At 39.4% G+C, this 12,671-nt stretch overlaps 1 long non-coding RNA gene across 2 annotated transcripts in view; it reads left to right on the top strand.

Annotated features, from left to right (window-relative positions):
• LOC125923261 (uncharacterized) overlaps positions 1-11,386 on the top strand; it is a 167,772-nt gene extending 156,386 nt beyond the window's left edge. For both annotated transcript variants that reach the window (XR_007457978.1, XR_007457979.1), the window contains exon 4: positions 10,093-11,386. This is a non-coding gene — a long non-coding RNA (uncharacterized LOC125923261). The remainder of the gene's footprint in view (positions 1-10,092) is intronic.
• The last annotated feature ends 1,285 nt before the right edge of the window (positions 11,387-12,671 follow it).

Raw genomic sequence — 12,671 nt, 5'->3', positions numbered from 1 at the left:
ATAAGATTATTCTGAAATTTGCATGGAAGGTTTAAGGAACCAGCATAGAAAGAAATAACTTGAAAAGGAATAAAGGGAGGATTTAGTCTCAGTGTATATAGCCACAGGAATCAGGCCTTCGGGTGCTGGTAAAAGGAGAGACACGGGGGTGTCTGGGTGGCTCAGTTGGTTAAGCATTCGACTTTGGCTGGGGTCCTGGTCTCACAGTTCCTGACTTCCGGTCTCACATCTGGCCCTCTGCCGTGAGCACGGAGCCTGCTTTGGATCCTCTGGCCCTCCTCTATCTGCCCCCCACCCCCCACACCGATTCGCAGTGTGTGTGCCCCAGCTCACTCTTTCTCTCTCTCAGAAAATAGATAAACTTAAAAAGAAAAAAAAAAGGAGAGACACATGCAATAATGGTATGAAGCAGAGAACTCAGAAACAGCCCTGAAGGAAACCGCCTAGCTTAATTGTAAACAAAGATGCAAAGGCAATTCAAAGAAATGAAAATAGCTTTGCCAAACTGGTAGGGAAGCAAGTGGGCATTCCTGCACTCCCACCCTCCAAAAAAAGAATGACCCTCATCTAAGTCTTACACCTGAGACAAAAATTAACCCAAAATAGATTATGGACTTGAGTGAAAAAATAAAACAGTTTTAAAATAAAAAATAAAAAAGTTTTAACTTTTGGGAAAAAATATGAGAAAATCTTCAAGATCTAAGGCTGAGCAGAGAAGTCTTAGATTTGACAGAAAAAACGTGATCTGTAAAAGGAAAAAAATGGATAAATGGAGTTTCATCAAAATTAAAACCTTTTTTCTTTGTAGAAGATCCGGTTAAGAGGATGCAAATACAGATTAGGTTCTGGGATAACACATTTGCATGCCACATAACCAGCAACAGACTAATATCTAGACTATGTAAAGAACTTTCAAAACATAACTGCAAAACAATCTTATTAGAAAATGGGCAAAAGACATGAACACACATTTCATCAAAGAGGATATACTCACGGCAAATAAGCATAAGAAAAGATACTAGACCCTACTAGCCACGAGCAAACTGCAAATTAAAACCACAGTCAGTTATCCCTACACCTATCAGAATGGTTAAAATAAAAATAGTGACAATACCAAATGCTAGTAAATATGTGGAAAATTAGATCACTCATACAAGGAAGTTCAAAATATAAAGTGGTACAGCCACTTTGGGAAACAGTTTGGCAGTTTCTTAAAAAACAACTAAATATCTGACTACCACATCACCCAGCAACTGCACTTGTGGGCATTCGTCACAGAAAACTTATGGTCACATGAAAACCTGTACAGAAATGTTTATGGCAGCTTTATTCTTAATAGCCCCAAACTGAAGTAACCTAAATGTCCTTCAACGATTGAATAGTTACACTGCGGTACATCCACGCTGGGACGTACTACTCAGCAGTAAAAAGAAACAAACTATTGACATGTGCAACAACCTGGCCGAGTCTTCAGAGAACTACACTGAATGGAAGAAAACCAGTCCCCGAAGGTTATATAATATATGACACCATTTACAAAACATTCTTGAAATGGCAAAGTTATAAAAATAGAGAACATAGTAGTGGCTGCCATAGATTAAGAGGATGAGGGAGGAAGGAAGTGTGTGTGACTACAAAAGGGCAAAAAGAGGTATCCTCGTGTTGATGGAAATGTTCTATTTCTTGTCCGTCAACGTCAATATCCTAGTCGTGATATTGAGCTACGGTTTTCGAAGCTGTTAACATGGGCATGAACTAGTAAAGTGTATATGGAGATTATCTGTATTATTTTTTTTTTCAACTGCAACGTGAATCTACACTTATCTCAAAAGAAAAGCTTAATTAAAAAAAAAAAAAGGCTTCACTGATAATATCACGTGCCTTCTGATAGGATGCACTATGAAGGATGCAACTTCATTTCTGTGCTACTTCTGCCCCCAAAATGTGTAACTTGAATTTAATCTTGAGAACAACCTCAAGGAAACCCAAATTGAGAGACATTTTACAAATAATCAGACACTACTTTGAAAAAAAAACCAAAAAACAATGAGGCTAGTTCCAGATTACTAGGTAGACTGCGTACAATTTGGATCCTGGATCTGATCCTGGATTGGGGAAAAAGGACATTAATGGAAAACTTGATGAAATTTGCGGCTTTGTAGATTAGATAATCCTACTGTTTCAATGTGAATTTCCTAATTTGGATAATACCCTGTGATTTGGGAGAATCTGGGTGAAGACGGTACAGATATTTTAATACAGTTTTGTCAATTTTTTTTCCAAGTCTGAAGTTATTTAAAATATAAGAACATAACAATTTTGAAATATCTTTCAATTATAAATGGATGTTGGACAAACAGATGAGGAAAACAAAGGCTTGTCATCTGTTTATTGCTTAGTGAAACCAGATGCCTAAAATCTTAAACATTCCCCTCCATGCTGAACCAAAAGTTTCTCACTGGCACAGACAGGGTGAGTCACCACGAAGCGTCCAATGGGTGCATTGCGAGATGCTCATTTCAGAATTTTTTTTTTCTGTGACAACGAATCATATGCTTCAGAAGAACTGAATTATGAAGGCTCAGAAAATAGATTTTTAAGGCTGAGAATGATTCTAATTTGTATCCTCTCAAACCCATTTGAGTTCCTTTCTTCTCTTTCAAAGGAAAACTTGCAACCCTGAGTGGGTTGCTGTTGTGACTTGAGCAGGCAGTAGCTTTAATACATCCTGGCCTGACAGTGGGAGAATCGGATCCTTTCAACCTGTCATTGCCAGCCTTTGGTTTCATTTATTTTTCCGCTCTGCCTCTCTGTTCTGAACTAATACCGGCAAAGGCAACGCGGTCCCTAGCAGCAGTCAAAGCGGCATAAATATTAGTGATAATTGTACGGTACAGTAATTGCAAATAGCGGTGATTAATTCTTACAATAATAGCTGTCCTAAGAACAATTGATTTCCCTTCCAGTCAAGCCCGAGTTTCCCATGAGAAAGCTTTAGAATGGTTATTATTATTAGTTGAAACTTTGGGGAGAGCAGGGAAGATGAAAAGGATGGTGATTACTCTGGATTTGTCGGCACTGATTCGTCATTAGTGTGCAGAGCAAGGACATCCATGGTACCGCAGGTGGACGTCCTGCCCTGTCGCACAAGAAAATCAACCTGCCTCTGAAAAGAGGGAGAACCGAGACTCACTGAATGCGGATCACACAATCACAGCCAAGAATTTCCTCACAGCCCTGATGACACAGCACAGGAAAGGCAAAGGCAAATCCTTCTTCTCTCTTACCTCCTGAGAGGTGATAACTCTCTGGCATAAGTTGCATCCCACACTGAGATTTATTTTTGAAATCTTCCTTGTACAGCTATCTAAGTATTATTATCTCCCTCAAATGTGCGTTAATAGAAATATGAGGCAGTAAATTGCTTCTTTCAAACCATTAGAGAAGCCAGTGGTGATCCTGGAGTTTAAGATTAAATAGCCATGGCTCTTATTTTTAAAGATCAAATTAAAAAGCTATACCCAAATTTCAGGGCTAGTTTCCCTTACTGCCTGCTTTTCACTCTGCTTCTTAGTGAAGCCCACATGTAAATTAATACTAGGTAAATTTATCCTCGTGTGTTCGCTATTTAACTAAAACACATCCTTCTATTAGAAAGTTTTCTTAGCAATAAACATCGCAGTTTTATTGTGGTTACTCTCCAAACTGGGGAAAATCAATTCCCAAATATATGAACAAGGGTCCAATTTTCTTATCTGTTGTCCAAGTGAACCATTTGATTTTTGAGTGGTATATACTTGCCATGTATAAATCAAATAGTAGCAGTAAGAGTTTTAATGTTCACAGTACATTTGACACTTATTGGCCCTATATCCACTTTCACGTACTTGTCCTTTCAGACAGTCATGTATTCAGAAACTGATTAGCAATTGTTCTATGTTGTTTTTTTTTTCCTCAGATTTTACTAGACTCTAAACCTCACGAAAGCAAGTACTCATTCCTACAGCGTTGGCACATTCCCATGCCCTTAGTACCTAGTGCAGGGTCTAGTACAGTACCCGGCACATTGTAAGTGATCAAGAAATATTTGTTGAATTATCAGATGGATGGGTTATGCCCATGTAATCTCCTTTAGTTCCCAAGTCCAGTACTGTCTTTTCTGGGCACCGTATTAACCTTGCCTGATGCCATCTCCCCAGGAGGCAGGGGTTTTCGCTGAATCCGTTAGCTATTGCTACATAACAAATTCTCTTGAAACTTGGCACTTTTTAACAATAGATATTTGTTATCTCACCCAGTGTCTGAGGGTTAGGAATCTAGGAGGTCCGATCTTGGGGGTTTCTTACTAAGTTTCAGTTAAACTGTTGACCCAAACTGCAGTCATCTTAGGGCCCAACTGGACCCAGCTTGCTCATGTGGCTGTTGGTAGGTATTGCTTCCTTGCTGTGGCTGATGAGACATTTCAGCTCCTTGCCATGTGGGCCTCTTGATATGGCTGTTTATAACATAGCTCACAACATGTCGTCCTCAAAGCAAGTAATCTGAGAGACAGACAAGGTCAGCAATAGGACATACAAAATGGAAATAGCAAAATTTTATTAGCTAATCTTAGAATCACAAACTATCATTTACTGGTCACAAAAACCAATCCTGGTACAAGCCCACGCAAGAGTGTGAACATCAGGAAGCAAGCATCATTGGGAGTCAGTGAGAAGACTGGCTAACAGAAGGACAATCCAACATTTTGTGTATAGCTTTCCATTCCAAGGACAATAAAACCTTGGTTTGCGAGCCTAATTCGTTCTGGAAACATGCTTATAATCCAAAACATTTGTATATCAAAGCGAATTTCCTCATAAGAAATAATGGAAACTCGGAGAATTCATTCCACAACCCCAAAATATTCATAGGAAAATGATTACAATACTTTAATATAATACAAAATAATAAATAAAATACTAAATATAAAGAAAAATAAACAAATTAACCTGCACTTACTTTTGAAAACCTTCGTGGCTGGTTTGAAAGGAGACAAGAGAGAGGAGGGTTATTGTGTAAGATGACTTTCACTATCACTAACAGATGTTGACTACAGTACAGTATTAATAGACTCTTGTCTGTATTTAATGTAACTGGCCATAAGGTAGCAGAGGAAAAGCTCTCTATCGCAGGCAGCCTGTCCTAGAATGAAGCAAAAGCATTCGTAAACTTACTCTTGTATGGAAAAGCAAAGGATTGTCCACAGATGCTTTGAAGTCAGAAAAAATACACTAGTGCCAGTTGTGGGCACCCTCCAATGTTCTGAAAAATCAGTGATTTCTGCCAAACACCATAGCTGAGACACAGCATCTGAGCCTGGAATACTATCGCTCACAATCCTGCAGTAAGAAAGAGAGAGAGAAGAACCATTGGCTCAGTTGTTGTCGTGTGACCTTCAGCGTTAAATACTACTCGTATTTCAAGACATCGCTCATTTATCAAGTTAAATATTATTAGAAACGTTTGCTCATCTTGTGGAATACTCTCAGAGCAAGTTACTCACAATCCAATGTTTTACCGTATGTGTAATATATCAATTAGTTTAGGTGAGGAAGATAATGCTTGAAGTTAAAAAGAATAGAATCATCTAGGATTTGAAAACTGCTATGGTGGGAATTATGTCAAGTTCATCTCACAAGATGTTAACACTAATCCTAAATGTAAAATAGTTGAGGGTAAAGTTGGGGGTGGGAGGCAGGGTGGAAAAAGAAGACAACTAATGGAGGGGGGTGATGAATGTGCTTGCTTGCCTCTTGTGTAGACAACAATGAGTACTTCTTAACTTCCAAAATTTCAACCGCTTTGAGCAGGGAAATCCTGTATTTCTGACAAGAGTTGAGAAGGGTACCTTAGTAGTGTGAAATAGATAGTGGGGATGGTTGATGGATTAGTAGGATGACTGTATAATTTATAGCCCAAACCAAGACACTATTTAGAGCAAAAAAGAGTGCTATTAATAACTATGCCAAGGCAACAGGCATAAATTGAGACAGTCTAGGACAATCTTGGACACGTGTTTACCCTGTAAATTAGAGCCATATATTTGGGGCTATTTTTTTACTGTGAGGAGCATGGAATAGTGATTCTGGTAAACAGTCCCCGGAAGCGTACCTTTTGTGCTTTCCACATGAATATCTCACCCAGAAAAAAAGAACAGAAAAAGAAACAGGCAGCACAGTGCTCTACTTCTTGACAAAGGACAGCCTCTTGGGGAAGGATTGATTTGTAAGGATGTTGTCTAAGAATTCATGTCCCTCTCAAGGAAATTACCAGTCATTAGGGATTTGAGCAAATCTTTTACTGCAGTTCTCCTCATATCAGTTGCAAATAGAGAGTCTATTTAATTTTGCAAAATTTCTTTTCATATGCATCTAATTAAAGTATCTGTTGAGTCCATCATGTTGTGTTCAAGTTAATTGAATAGAAAAAAATTTTAATGGTCCTCTATTAGATTTTGCTGGTTAATGTCACAGGCATCTATTGATTTTTTTTTTTAATTAGAGATTTTTGTTAATGGATTTGCACAAATTAAAATCTGTCTAATAACTAGTGTTCCTCTGGCAGTTCTCAGGACACTTGCTGGGATTTTGGCAAGCCCCCTTGATGGAATTTTGGTGAGTCTGCCTTTTCAATGACAGATTCTAAAGAATTCTAAAATGAGATTAGAATTCCTGCTGATAGACTTCGTTACTCCATGGATTTCTTCCTCCTCCTAAAAATAAGATTTTTAGAGAGATTCTCAGGAAGGCAAGCATATAGATAGTAACACTCATTTACACCCAAACACAGACTATCAAGCTTAATGCACTACAGCCCAGTGGAATTGTTGGAGCTCTAGGTAGAAAGTTGGGCTCCTGATTTTTGGGCTTTCCCATAATGAAAGCAGAATCACTGAAGGGCTTGCTCACATTTTTCACATGGCTATAAATAGAAGAAAGGATTGTGCTGGGTGATTAAATTATAACCCACTCCTCAATTACCTTTCCTTTGGCATCCTCCAAACACAAATAAAAGAAGCCACAGCAAGTGTCAGGAGGCCTCGGTTAATTTTAGAAAGGATATTCACTCATGTTTTGTTGTTGTTGTTGTTATTTTTTTATTTGCCAAGAGTAATGTTTAGCCCTAGACTCAATGCACCGCAGTCCTGTTCTTGGCGGTTTAAGAGGATTTAAGGTCAGGAAGGGGCTGCACAATATTCTTCCTGTAAGTCGTTTCTTCTTAGCAAATCACTTAAGATTCATTCTGGACTTGAGTCCATTGTAAGGCAAAGAGAAGCCTGAGGGAAACTCAAGGGTAACATAAAGCGTCTTCAAGGTCAGCATCTGGGCTGGGAGAAAGATAAAGATGAGGTAACAGAACAAAGGAAAAAGAAAACCTTTCCCTTCACAGACTGGTGAGTTTTGGAGTTGCTCTGAGCACGCCAGTCCCCCTATTTCTTTTAAAATGGAAGAAGAAAGGTCTTGGAATAAACCTCATCTTCACGGAATCAGATTACAGAAGAAATATCACTGGTAGCTCTTAATCAACATTCCAGTTAGCCTGTCAGTTGCCACATACTCAAGTTTATGCAGACTCAACCTAATCGTACTGCCCTGAGAGGAGACATTGTTAGTTCATTCCCTCTTATTCTTGTGAAATCATTCCCAAGGAATGAAATCAGGAAGTCACCGAAGACAATAACAAAGCCCACCTGGTTTCACATGTTGCCTAAAGATCCTTCCATTTAAACTTTTCAGGCTCTGCATCCCCATCTTTTCACCCAAATCATTCTCATGCTGGACCTCCATAAAAACTCCCTGAATACACGACTAAAATTCGTCTCATCTCTCCTGTATCTGAATACTGGCCGTGCCTACAATACACAGAATAAACTTTAGTACTTAATTATATACTGTTTTTCCTTACCTTTCATATAAATCATAAGGAGATGATAGTTTGAAAATATATTTAAGCGATTTTCTTATACTTCCTGATCAACTGACTTCCCCATCAACTCCCTGTCCTTCCAACGCACAACAGTTTCCTTCTTTCTTTCCAGAAACATACATTAGGAGTGTTCCAAGAGAAATTCAGATAATAATAGTCAACATTTGTATATGGCTTACTATGTGTCAGTCACTGTTCTAAGGACTTTCATGTGCAAACTCCTGTCCTCTGCACAACAACCCTACGATGCAGATAGTACTATTATTAGTTCTACTGGTGAAGAAACTGAGGCACAGAGAGCCTACAGAACTTACCCAAGGTCACAAATCTAGTAAGTGATGGCTCAGAAATCCAAATTCAGCGGTGTTGCTTACCATTCTGCCAAACGAAGAGAAAGAGTTTCAGTTGAACTTCTGATATCCAAATTGGATTTTGCAGCAAGCTGAAGGGCTGGCATTCAGTTTATATTAATAGATGGGCTCCTATGTAGCAGACCATGAACCAAGTCGAGAGCAAAGGTGGCCTGGAAAAAGCCTGGTTCATGAAAAGAGACAGTGGAGGGCTAAGACTTCAAGACAGAGGCTGGTGGTAATAACACCTGCTCCCTCAGAAGGCCAGATAAAACCATTTGCCCTTCCTGGGGTGAGGTCTAGTGAGGGACTAGACCAGAAGCCACCTGGCCACCCCACATGGGGATCCAGGGCTGGATGATCTAGAATAGAGCAAATGGATCAGAGGACTCCTCCCAAACCTCCATAAAAATGCACTAAACTGCCTCCCACATCCAAATGCCATTTTGCAGTAGTGAGGTGGGAGTAAGGTCTAAAGAATGAGCAGTTGCCTGAAGACACTGAATGAATCATCCAAAACCACTCCTATGCCAGCCAGCTATGTTGGGGAAGAGCACTTTGCATAGAACAAAGGTTCTGAAGGGGAAACATTTTCGGTCAGAATCAATTGCACTATTATTATCTGGCTGAGGTTTACTTGCCTCCACTCCCCAGGGGGATAGGGTTTGTGACAAGAAAAATCAAATGAATTAGAGAAAATATCAAGACCGTTTTCTTTGTACATCTAAATTGTTGTTGGAGCAAATTTGAAAGCTCACGACTTGGCTACGTGATTTGATAGTTTCCCCTCTCTAAGCTAAACACCTTAAGATTAGGGAGCAGTGTGTCCTTCTCTTGTGAGCTGGCTCAGCTCACAAGTGGGCAAAGCAGGTGTCGAGGAATATTTGTTGACACACTGCCCCAAGTCCTAGTGAATGGAATGAATCTCTCTAGTACCTTTTGCCTCCAATTAAAAGAAAGAGAATAACACACTTAATGTGGCTCTGTTTGGAATAATTTTCGTTCCTCACATCTAACTGTCTTGGTAAGTGTTGGTTTGGGAATCAAATCTGGCCTTGCTATACAGCCTCTTCTGACTGTGTTATAACCCAGGGAGCTGCTCCAAGACCAGACAGGCCAATTAGTGGCGCATCTAATTTTTGTAATTTCCAAAACCCTCCATCACAATGAGGCTATTACAGGAAAATTAACCTCTAGCAGTTGAAATCACTCAGTGTGGAGTTTAGCCAGGGGCAGGAAACAAAGCTGACTTAAGTAGAAAGAAAGCATGGGGCTTTTCCTTTCCAAGGACCGTGTGAAAAGTCAGCCAAAATGCGAAAACCTTGTTATTCCACTGACTTTCACATTCCTTGGCAACAGACAGCTGAGGGCAGACTTAAGTGAGGGAGGCAATAGAGTGAAATCAGTTTGGAAGGATTGGTTTTCACCCAATGGCCTTGGGTGAATGAGCATGAAGAACGGAAAATAGAATAGAGAGTCAGAGAAAAGAAGAAAGAAAACAGCTTCTAAAACCGTGTCTGGCGCACAGAGACAATAATTGAATGCCTTGATGAATGAATGAAGATTTGAGGTGGATACGTGTCAGATAACATAATAGGTACATTTTTAAAAAATTGAGGGTGACCAGATTTAAAATAAATCCAATCTGTGTTAAATTCTGTTAGTGAAATATGCCAGGTCCTATTATTGTTATGTTTTAATAAGAAAAAAGTAGTGTTTCATAAATCTGTTTTACAAATTTGTGACTCCCTTTATTCTTTTTTTTTGTTTAACACAGACCATTAAGTAACCTGACCTGATGTCTTCTCAGGAAGTAAAATCCAATGAGAAACTTCACAGGCTTCCCACTTCAACCAATGCAGTAAAACCCCCTGACAATCCTTCCTTGAGACAAACGTACAGGAAACACTCACTTGCCTTGCTATTTACCCTGAAATAAATCTGAGTTAGAGTTCGGAGAAGTTGCCTCCTCTACCAGAATAGTCTGAAGTTCTGGATTGTATTTCTCCAACAAGTAAACCTGGTGAGAAATCTCCTTACTTTGAGAGAATTTAGCAGGGAGCTCTATCTGTTTTTACTGGGTTGATGAAACAAAACTTCCAGCTACTTAGTATTAAAGGCACCGATTGCATGTTAAATTTCTTATTGGACCTGTCTGATCCTCTCTCCAGAATGTAAGCTTATTGCCACTAATGTAGACTGGTCAATGAGGCCCAGAAGCTAATGACTGTTTCTCTGGTAATAGCCAATAATTAACTAGAATTTTTATAAAAGCAAGGATGAAAAGATGGCTGGGGGTGTGGCGCCTGGGTGGCTCAGTTTAAGCTTTGGACTTAAGCTTTGTTTAAGCTTTGGACTCTTGATTTCACTTCACGTCATGATCTTGCGGTTTGTGAGATCGAGCCCTGCATTGGGCTCTGCACCAAGAGCCTGGAGCCTGCTTGGGATTGTCTCACTCACCCTCTCTCTCTGTCTCTTCCCCACTCACTTGTACCCACACACACACTTTCTCTCTCTCTAAAAATAAATAAATTAAAAAAAAAAGATGTTTGTGAGAATGAACACCTACCTACCCAGCCCACCATCATGTGTGGACAACAGAACGGAGGCAGTTCGGAGAATTCAGAGTTCCTCTCTGGGACTTGTCAGGCAGGAAAGAAAAGAAACAGTGTTCCTCATACCTCAAAGCTCACATAAATCACCTGGGGATTGTATTAAAAATGAAGATTCTGGGGACTCCTGGGTGACTCAGTCAGTTAAGCGTTGGACTTTGGCTCAGGTCATGATCTCACCGCTTGTGAGTTCAAGCCCCGCATCGGGCTCTGTGCTGACAGCTCAGAGCCTGGAGCCTGCTTCGGATTCTGTGTCTCCCTCTCTCTCTGCCCCTCCTCCATTCACACTCTATCTCCCTATGTCTCTCAAAAATAAGTAAACATTAAAAAAATATTAAAAGAAATGCAGATTCTGATTCAGAAGTTCTGGATGGGTCCAAGATTAAGCATTTCTAACAAGCTTGAAGCTAATGCAGGTGCTACTGGCTTACGGACCGCATTTTGAAAAGCAAGGCATGAGATAACATGACATTGGTTTGGAATCAAAAATAAAACTTGTAGAGTTCAATCTCTTTGTCTTTTTTTTTTTTTTTTTTTTTTTTTTTTTTGGTCCTTATTGCTATCTGTGTAAGCACATAAACACCAGCTTAAGAACACTCAAGCTGCAAATGGTTGTGGCTATAGAGGAATGGAAGTAAAAATGGAACAATTTTGTTGGGGGGAGATCAAGTAAACATTATCCCTCACATGGGACCAAGTGGTGCAGAATTCTGTGCTCCTATTTAGGGCTACATCGACTGAAGGTCGATTTACTTCAGGGAAGTAGCTTAACCTTTACAAAAGCACGGGGAAAATGCTGCCGAGATGGGCATTAATCAGAGGGCGGCAGGAGAGTAATCCTAAATGGCTTCCCTTATAGCAATAATAAATAATCAGCAATTTTTATTTTGCCCCTACTTAAAGGCTCTCAAGCTACTTTGCATATTTAATGTCAGGAACCCTCACATTACTAAATAATACAATGAAAGACAGACACTTCAGTGTTATCGAGGAACAGGCACACCATACATCAATGTTGTGAAATATGAACATAAATGTGTAAAAGGATCAGCTCATCCAACAGAGTCAACCACCAAGCTATGAGTGAATGAAAAAGGCCTGCATTTCACAGAGTCAGGCTTAAGGATCCTTTCGTGAAGCCATTAGAGTAGAAAATTTTCTTATGAAAATAACAATCGCAAGCAACATGTAAACTGGGGAGGAGATTGTCCTTTCCACAGAAAGGACAGAACTAGGGAATGCCCCAGAAGCACGCATGCTATGAATTATAGTCTGTTATTTACGCCCTCTGCCAATATTTTTTAAAGGGCAAAAACAATCTGAAGAAAAAAGATTGAACTCAGGATTACACGGAAATATTATATATTGAGATTAGATGATCCAGCCTTATGTCAGCAAATTTACTTTAAAGAAGAGACAATAAAACACCTGGTTAGGGCATGCATGAATCTTTGAAATCTAGAGCTCTCAATTAGAGGAGAGAAGTCTAACAGCAACCAGAGAGACAGTGAGGAAAACACTCCAGGGATGGATATATGTTTTCTTGTTTAGTGATTAGGAAATTAGAAAAAAAAAGAAAAGGATGGAATCAGTAAAAAACCTGCAACATACAAAATGGAAAACAAAGCGCTCAAACTGTAGATAAAGAATATATAGGTATGTTTTCTAAAGACACTGCAGAAAATAAATTTTAAAATATATCACGTTGTACTCAAAAATTTCAAAGAAATATGGGCTATATATA

This window comes from Panthera uncia, chromosome B1 (assembly GCF_023721935.1).
Source record: "Panthera uncia isolate 11264 chromosome B1, Puncia_PCG_1.0, whole genome shotgun sequence".
In the NCBI taxonomy this organism is placed as follows: Eukaryota; Metazoa; Chordata; class Mammalia; order Carnivora; family Felidae; genus Panthera; species Panthera uncia.
Note: the sequence above shows the minus strand (reverse complement) of the source record. Positions and strands in the feature narration are given on the sequence as shown.